The sequence below is a fragment of the Seriola aureovittata genome, chromosome 2, assembly GCF_021018895.1.
Source record: "Seriola aureovittata isolate HTS-2021-v1 ecotype China chromosome 2, ASM2101889v1, whole genome shotgun sequence".
Lineage (NCBI taxonomy): Eukaryota > Metazoa > Chordata > Actinopteri > Carangiformes > Carangidae > Seriola > Seriola aureovittata.
This window is the reverse complement of record NC_079365.1, coordinates 27,518,726-27,528,398: the sequence shown is the minus strand read 5'-3', so window position 1 is coordinate 27,528,398 and position 9,673 is coordinate 27,518,726. Positions and strand designations below refer to the sequence as shown.

General features: G+C 40.6%; 1 pseudogene; it reads left to right on the top strand.

Moving 5' to 3' along the window:
* Nucleotides 1-216: 216 nt before the first annotated feature.
* On the top strand, nucleotides 217-3,752 carry LOC130176674 (nuclear factor 7, brain-like; annotated as a pseudogene).
* Nucleotides 3,753-9,673: the final 5,921 nt, after the last annotated feature.

Here is a 9,673-nt window from a genome sequence, read left to right as displayed (position 1 = left end):
CAGTCACACTTGCACTTGTGTTTCCTGTGGCAGGGCACATTATCAGTCTATATTTCCACCAATGAGTCACTAGTTTGAAATGGAACACACCCCTGTACAACTGGTGGAGCAACAATATTTATCAGAGGAAGTTCGGACGAAGCTCCACCCCTCACTTGACTCACATGAGACAAACCAGGAAACAGTTTGTTCTTCTTCACTAAAGAGACACAGACTGAAAAACAGACGATCAGATTCACTTTCAGACCAAACCAACAACTTCCTCTGAGTGAGTCCAGCTGCAGGAGAGAGACGTGGGAAACTACAACACTGCTGCTTCAACCTGCTGAAACTCCACACTGAAGGTGAGTTTGACAAAAACCACGACTCAAAGTGAAAGTAAATCTCAGTGAAGTTAGTAGAGGACTGACTGTACTTTCTGTCTGCTGTGTTTTCAGCTTCACTCACAGACTAAATGGCTTCCAGGTCAGAGGAGGATTTCTGCTGTCCTGTCTGTCATGACGTCTTTAGAGATCCTGTTGTTCTGTCATGTAGCCACAGCTTCTGTAAAGACTGTCTGAAGAGCTGGTGGAGAGAGAGACCAACACGTGACTGTCCAGTTTGTAAGAGAAGATCTTCAAAGGATCAACCACCTTTAAACCTGGCTCTAAAGAACCTGTGTGAGGCCTTCAAACAGGAGAGAGATCAGAGATCTTCAGAGTCTCTCTGCAGTCTGCACTCTGAGAGACTCAAACTCTTCTGTCTGGACCATCAGCAGCCAGTTTGTGTCGTCTGCAGAGATTCAGAAAAACACACCAACCACAGATTCAGACCCATCGATGAAGCTGCTTGACAACACAGGAAGGAACTTCAGGAAACTCTGGAGCCATTAAAGGAGAAGTTAAAGGGTTGTGAACAAGTTAAAGAGGAGTTTGATCAAACAGCAGAACACATTAAGGTCCAGGCCCAACACACAGAGAGGCAGATTAAGGAGCAGTTTAAGAAGCTTCATCAGTTTCTAGAGGAGGAAGAGGAGGCCAGGATCACTGCTCTGAGGGAGGAAGAGGAGCAGAAGAGTCAGATGATGAAGGAGAAGATGGAGGCTCTGAGCAGAGAGATAGCAGCTCTGTCACACACAGTCAGAGCCACAGAGGACGAGCTGAGAGCTGAAGACGTCTCATTCCTGCACAACTACAAGGTTACAGTGGAAAGAGTCCAGCAGCGCCTCCTGCTGGATGATCCAGAGCTGGCTCTGATAGACCAGGCCAAACATCTGGGCAACCTGACCTTCAACATCTGGAATAAGATGAAGGACATGGTCTCCTACAGTCCTGTGGTTCTGGATCCAAACACTGCTCATCCAGACCTCATCCTGTCTGAGGATCTGACCAGTGTGAGACGAGGACAGAGACAGAAGCTTCCTGACAATCCAGAGAGGTTTGATAACTTCCTCATTGTCCTGAGCTCTGAGGGTTTTAACTCAGGGACTCACAGCTGGGATGTTGAAGTCAGAGACAATACAAACTGGTCACTGGGTGTGTTTGCAGAGTCTGTCCAGAGGAAGAGAGACATACAGTCTGGATTCTGGAGAATAAGGTTTTGTGGAGGTAAATACTCAGCATATTCACCACAAGCTTTATCCACTGATCTGTCAGTGAAGAAGCTCCAGAGGATCAGAGTGAATCTGGACTGGAACAAAGGAAGTTTGTCGTTCTCTGATCCTGATACTAACACACACATACACACCTTCACACACACTTTCACTGAGAAGCTGTTTCCATTCATTAGAACTGTTGATAAACTGAAGATCTCACCACTGAAGGTCTCTGTGACAGTGGAACAGAGCAGTTAGAGATAAAGAGGATGATCATATTTATCATGTTGTTTATGTCTTAAAGGGAAAAGTCAGTGAATTTAAGGTGTGAAGCTGCACCTGTCCTCCTGCTGCCTCATTACTCCAAAGCTCTGTTTATGTTTCTTTTAGCAGCTTAACTACATTTATGAAATTTTGTTTTTTTTCCATTCAGTTACCATCAGCTGAACTCTGAAAGAGCAGGTCTGCACATTCTGCACGACACAATTACTGTTTTTTTTTTTAATTTTATTTGTAAAGTTCATTAAACAGGCAATTTTTTTTAAATCATTTTTGAAACCCAGGTTGACGTCTGTGGCAGCAACATGTTATACAAGCCATCGGAAACTATTGTGAGGTTAAACTGAGCTAATGAGACACTTTTAGCTCAAACAGATAAATCATAAAAGGACTCACAGACTCTCAGCATTAATGCTGAAAACAGCATATGATGTAACTCTAACACTAGGAGCTGGTTTACAATGGTACTCTATCCATTTAAAATGATGATCAGATATTGTGAACGTGTAACTGTCTAGTCCTCAACATAAAATGTGAGCTATACTTTTTATGCCTACGCACCAGCGACTGCTTTATGTTTTCAGCCTGTCCATCCCTTTCTCTTGAACACAATATCTTGGGAACTCATCAAGCGAATCCCTTCAAATTTGGTACAAATGTCCATTTGGACTGAAGGATGAACTGATTAGAGTTTGCTGGTCAAAGGTCAAAGCTGAATGTCACACTGACCTTCTGAATGTGATCTATATTAGGAACGCCTTGAGGGAATTTCTTCACATTTGGCAGTTGGACTCAATTTTGAACTAATTAGAACTTGGTGGTCAAAGGTCAAAGGTCATGGTGACCTCACAAAACACAACTTTGGTCATTTATGGCTCAGTTTATCACAAATGTCTAATAGGATAAAATTATGTAGTGATGACATTTTACATCCAAAAGGTCAAAGGTTTACTTCACTGTGAAATCACAATGTTCTGCAAAAACACTTCTGGCTGTTATTTCATGCGGTAACTCAGGAAGGGGAGATGTTAGTATATATTTCCTGCAACTTGACTGGTTGGCAAAGTCATACAACCACAAGGTATGGATTCTTGTTCAAACATTTTTATAGAAAAACATGTCACTATGGTCTCTATGTATTCTTATATACACTGAACAGACTGCAACTTGTATTAAATCTTTCATTTAATGAGCCTAAAACATCCTCATCTGGATCAAATTACCAACCTGTAAGTGATTAATATACCAGCCAGCTGTTCCAATACTTCACCCACCTCCTACCTCACAGAGCCAACCAGTACTCCTTCAGAATAAAGACAACAATGAGGTGAAACAAGATGTTGTTCGGTTATTGAGTTTCCCTTTATAACGAACTGTGTGTTTGACATCTGACCATGATTCTCAGTTTAACACAGTCCAACCCTTTAACATGCTGCTGCTTCACTCCTGTCAGCGCCCACTTAACTGAAATGCTGATGTCGAGTAAACTTATCAAATTAGGTGAGATGAGTGAGCAGGATTTCATCAGTGATGCTGCTGAGTCAGCGCTCCTCCCTCTCCTCACATGTTCTCTCAGCACAGACTCATGAAACTTGCATCTTAATGTGTAAAATATCAGAGTACAAGTGCTGGATCTGTCAGTGTTCAAGTTTTGGAGGAGGGGGGATTCAGATGTACGATTGCTGCTCACATACATTACTTTGCATAGTACAGTTAGTATATTAAAAGTCAGATCAGCACTTTAAAAAGCGTATTAAGTCTCACGTGTGTAGCAGCTGTAGAATTACCCATAGGCTGAAGAACACCAGTCACACCAGTTCTAGAAGAGCAGCAAGGTGTACAGTCAACAGACACACAGTGGCAGGCTCTCTCATTCTCTGACCCCAGTACAAAAGTTTTTCAGCTTTTTTTTTTGTATGTATGTATGTATGTATGTATGTATGTACATTAAAATTCATACATATATGTAATATAAATAAATAAAGTGTGCATAAAAAATAATGTATGGCTTCACAGTAATTATATTAAAAGCAAAAATGAAAATGAGCAAAATAAATATTCACGTAAACAAAATTCACTGGCTTTAACTGACGCCTCAATCTCAAATCTATATATAAATATGGGCATCACATTAAAAAGAAAAATAAAGTTCACACTAAATAAAAAGTTTGTTTATTAAATTATGAGGCTACTCATTCAGTGCAATCCTAGAGTAACACACAATAATAATAGTACACAAGAACATTGCAAATAACAATCAAACACCATTACGCACCTAGAAGAGCAGCAGGGGGGAAGTCAACACACTGACTCCTGCAGCGAGTCCGACGGAATGCAACAGAGGACAAATCTCAGACAGATTTCAGAAAAACAGGAGTTTTTTACGAGCAAAACTAACTGTAAAACTCAGCTACACACAAACTACATCTATAGAATAATTTTAAAGCAGTTAAGTGCTAGCTTACCAAAGGGAAGGAGACTACCACGCCGGGTCTCCACAGCACAACAGTTTTCCAGCTACCAGCTACGTCACTCATGAGTGTTTTGTGCGTCGTTGATTAAAGCCCCCCCTGCTACAACGGGTAAACAGGGACTATAAAACAAATCAATTCAAAATTGAGCCAGAAAAACAATGTCACGCAAACTTTACGACAAAGAATATCACACACAGGGTTTGAGAATGTTCACGCACAAAAAAAAAAAGAATTAAAAATAAATGAACAATATATTACATTAAGACCATCCTGTATCATCAACACAACAGCAGCAGGTGTATGGAGCGAATAATGGCCATAAAGATTTAAATTGTTTAAGCAACTGAATACATGATTCTGAAATTTAATCACTAAACTGTAGCACTGAAATATTTTACTTTGAAAACCATCTGTTTAAATGTAAGATGTACGATTTACCAATGTTCCCTGAACTCCTCGCATGCTGGCTGTCAGTAGATGCTAGCTATAGCACACATCATCAGAGGCCACAGTTCAGAGGGGGTTTGGGCAGCAGTAGTGAACTGTGTTGTGCCTCATTAGTGGGTTTATAGTTATCATTGTAAAATGTGCCAATATGAGGGGCAATATGGGGCCCCTTTTTTCTTCAGGGGCCCAAAATATTTGCTTGGTTTGCCTCACCTGATGGTACACTTCTGTATTCATATCCTGTATGTTCAAATTCTTTGAACATGTTTAACAGAAATCTATTTTCTTTTTCAGGTGAACAAACAGTTTTTAAACAAGCCTTGTCGAGCCTTTTTTATTAGACAAGCCTTCCAGACAGTTGACAACAAAATTTATAGTAAAAGCACACTCTAACAACCTGCATGAATATTCCTACAATAAAGTGACACATCTCTATTTATGAACATCAAGAAATTCAACGATTTACATATAAACATAGGAACATTTTAAGCTAAATAAAGGAAATAGAAAAAATGGTCATAATCTGTGTTAGTGAAACCAGATCAGAGGGAGTTGATCCTCTTTTTGTTGTTTTCTACAAACAATCACTGGCTTGTTTTTAGAGTGTTTCCTCTTCACTTCAGTCTGGACCCAGACTCTGATCAGTGTTACTGCCCCCGTCAGAGTGAACTGTTCTCAGCTCTGCAGTAACACGATTTGACCCACATCTCTGTAATCCTCATTTTTCCCATATTGACAACATGCAGGTGCAGGAAACGGCAGGACCTCAGGTCGGCCTCGCGGCTGAGATGGCACCAAATATCATTAAAAAGTGATTATGAGAGAACTCACACAATGAACAGCAGCAACTAAAAGCCACTGAGGAGTGAAATAGTCTGCATCTGCTGCTCACTGCTTTGTTAGGCGGGTAAGTAAGCCTGAAAACTGAACATTTAACACAGCAACTCAAATCATTTGGTTATGATGCAGCACAGTTCCTGTTTGAATAACAAAATACCTGCCATGCATGCTGATTCAAATGTATTTGTGTATGTGATTGAATCACAGGTCAGATTTAAATTGGATGTGAAAAGTTCAGAGTTATTTCTAAAGGCAACCCCCTCTGAGTTCAGGACTGGAACAGGAATGATCCTATCAGTGATTCCTCTGAGCTGCTGCTGCCTTTTCCCTGGCTCAGGTTCAGAGAGGTTGGCTCATCACTTTATGTTTTTCCAGACAAAATAAATCTTTCATATGGTTTCTCGGCCCAGAGTTCCCTGGAAATTGGCCATGTAAGATAAAAGTGTGGTTTAAGAAAAGATGGGTCACTCAGATTGAGCAAAGTTTTCACATCAAGTTTCCCGCAGCTATTTGTAAACCAATAAACAATGAAAATAAATGAGATCTTTCATGTGCAGAGAGAGAAATCTAAATGAAAAATCACAAGAGAGAACTGTTTTTGTTATCACCGTTATTTATTAGAATCTTCTTTGAAACAATACAAAGAGCAAAATGGCGTCTAACTCATAGCCCTCCTATTCTCTTGCATTGTCTCCTAAATGCATATGCGTGGAACACCAGACTGACGTTGACCTCAACTACAGTATGAATGTAGCTACATGCACGTCTACAGCTCTGCAGGATACTTGCTGGAGTTTGGTTGGGGGAGCACTGCAGACCCTACCCTGGTAGAAATGTGAGTCATGTGGTAAAAGTAAGGACAATAGTTTAAGTATATGCGTGGGAGTTTTAACCTGACATTAACAGTATAGCAGTACAATAAGCTAACCAGGCCTCTGCACCTTAGTCAGAGTCATATGCCAAATTTGTTAGTTACGGTACTCACATCCTAATTCACATTTTTCACCAATTCACCTCCCATGCAAAAGGATTATCAGACATGAAGGGATCATGCCATGACAATCCTGTCACAAAATTAGAATTGAGTGGGTGGGCTACAGAAAAAAACAAACATTTAATCTATATTTCATTTATTACTTGTTGCCAGAATAAAAGCTGTAAGTACTGTTGGGTTGTGGTGCATAAGAAGAAGAGAAATTACCTGCAGCAACTTGATAAATCACTGTGTTTCTGACTTTTTATCACAGACGGCGATGTTTGTTTTTTTCCATGATTCTCCATGACAGCCTCAGTGTTTTCACCAGTCAACAGTCCTCAAGGTCAGTCAGTCAGCTGCCTGATGACGACACGCCGTCACCACAGATTAAATGTCAGGAGAGGAAGGAAATCAACATGAAACATTAAAGGGCCTTAATGGAGGACGAGAAGTGACATTTCCTGGAAACATTTTTTCTGGCTCAGTGTGTCACTGTCTCACAGCACCGTGGGTTTAACACAGCACAGTGTTGCTTTTTGACAGCTGTCATTCACGGAGCAAACATCTAGATTTACAGCAGATTCCTAATTATGAAAAAACGCCTCTGCAGTGGTTCTCATTTTGAGACATTTACATCATAATCCGTGCAATTTTATCTTTAAAGTTTCACTCATGGTGCGTCTACAAAACAAATACAACCACAACATGCTGTATGACATGTATGAAAGCTCCTGTTTAAACCTGCACTCTCATCTACACATAAAAGTGATTTTCCTTTCCCTCTTGTGTGATCTGTTACTTTAACGAACATCCAACTCTTTGACTCGCCGTTGATTAAATAATGTGTGGTTGTCTGCAGCTGCGTGTTGAATGTTAAAGCAGTTATTTTTACATTTGAATGGAGCAGCAGCTCAAACAGACTTTACCGAGTTTCAGAGCAGTGAGGAGGATGTGAAATGAAAACATGTAAATGGTCAAAGTGGAAACTGCCAATATGTATTTATGTAAAGGAGTGTTTAACATGAGTGTTACTGGATCTGTCTCACTGAGCAGTGAAGAGGGACGGCCAGAAAACACTGTGTCAGCTTAAAAAACAAACAAACGCAAGAGCATGCACACAAACATACACACATACTGTACATGAGACTGTATATGTTGACATTTGTGCAGGAAAACTGAATTCCAGCCCATTTTTCATTCGCTTAAAACTAACTAAAAGCTGAAATGTTTGTTGTTTATTTTTTATTTTAATGATATATCGATTTTTGTTTGTTTGTTTTGATATCAATTATCAATTATTATCATCATTATTTCCAATACATTGGAAATGCTCACTTCATAAAAAGTAAAAAAAAAAAAGAAGGAAGAGAAAAGAAAAGAAAAATATGAGAATAATAATAATAATAATAAAAGTGACTCCACCTTCCCATCTTCCCCCAACCACCCACCCACAGTTCAGGCCATCCATCCCAACATTGATTTAAAAAAAAATAAGAAAATCTATAAATCAGTTGTAAAATTGATAGTAAACCAGTGCAGTGATATAAAACAGGTGTTCTATGTGCTCTCTGTCTGGTCTTCGTCCGTACTCTGGCTGCTGCGATCTGAACAAGTCGTAGGAAGCCAATAGCTTTTTGTAGGAAGAATATGAATGAGAGAGGATCGTAATAGTCGAGCTCAGAGGTTATAAAAGCATGCATTCGTTTTTCTGTCAGCCGGGGACAGTTGTGGTCTAACCATAGCAATGTTTCAAAGACAATCCAAGCAATCTCTGACTAAGTCCTGGTATGAAGGTGCAGAGACAGTTGCCCTCTCTGGGCTTCTGCCCCAAGAACAACATATCAAACTTATAAACATTTAACTGAAACCACAGTCTTTCACTAACTAAATCACAATCTTTTCCTAAACCTAAGTAGGTTTTGTGCCTGAACCTAAACACGCCATGGCTGTTATCATTGTAACCATGACAACCAAGGTCTGGTACGCCTGCTGCTGTACAGGGCAGTGCTTCAGGAGACACTCCAATGGGTCGTACCAGAGGGTTGAACAAAACGACCTGTATGCTTGTTAGGGTTGGAGGACTTGTTTCCCTACGACATGCGTGCAGTATGAGAACATAAACTTTATTTTTAGGACCCAATACAGGACATTCATTCAGCTGCTTAAAATGACACGTGTGTCATTAAGCAACCTCTTCTCATGATGAGTGATGAGTCACAGAGCTACAACCATGATACTGGATTGTTAGACGTTTATTTATTGATTGGCAATAACAACACAATATGTAGTGAAACGCTGATTCTGTAATATCTTAATGAAGTCATCACTGGTAGAATGTGGCATCTGTCTGTCTGTCGCCTCTCAGTTTGTCCCGCGCTGGACAACACACCTGCCCGCTGTCTTCAGACCTTTTCACGCTTTTGTCAAACACCATCAATCAGCAGCTGATTTGACAAAAGACTGCTTAACAGAGCATTGGCCCGGAGCTGCTGCCATAGGGATCCCAGCAGGGTCTATCTGTGTCTCCGTCCTTCAACCGACCAGCGGGGCATCCATCTCAATCATCCTCACCCTGCACTGGCTCGCTGGGAACATCCCCACAGGACAGACGGGAGGCGGGGAGAGAGAGCAAGAGACACAGAGAGGAGGCAGGGAGAGAGAGCAAGAGACTCAGAGAGGAGGGTTGGAAATATGTGAGGGACAATGAGCAGGAAGAAAAAAGGGAAGGAGAAATATAAAAAGTGTGCAGAGGGAGAGGATGAGTACACATGCATGGCAGGTGATTGGACGCCCATTTTAACCCTGTGATGACAAACTGAAAGGTCATTTCATTTCTCTTGTTACAACTCTATCATTCTTTTTCTTTCACTGTATTTCATCCCTTTCACTCCAACAACAACACGACCAATCAGTCGTCGTACCTAAAGGACAAAAGAGGTTGTCAGTGTCTTCCTGAATGAACCTAAACCAGCAATATCTGAGAGAATGATGATGTTGTTTTTCACAGGAGGATAGTCAGGGGACGATTGAAAAGAAAATGTAGTAAAACACCAACAGTTGCAGAAAGAAGAAGCTTACTTTGGA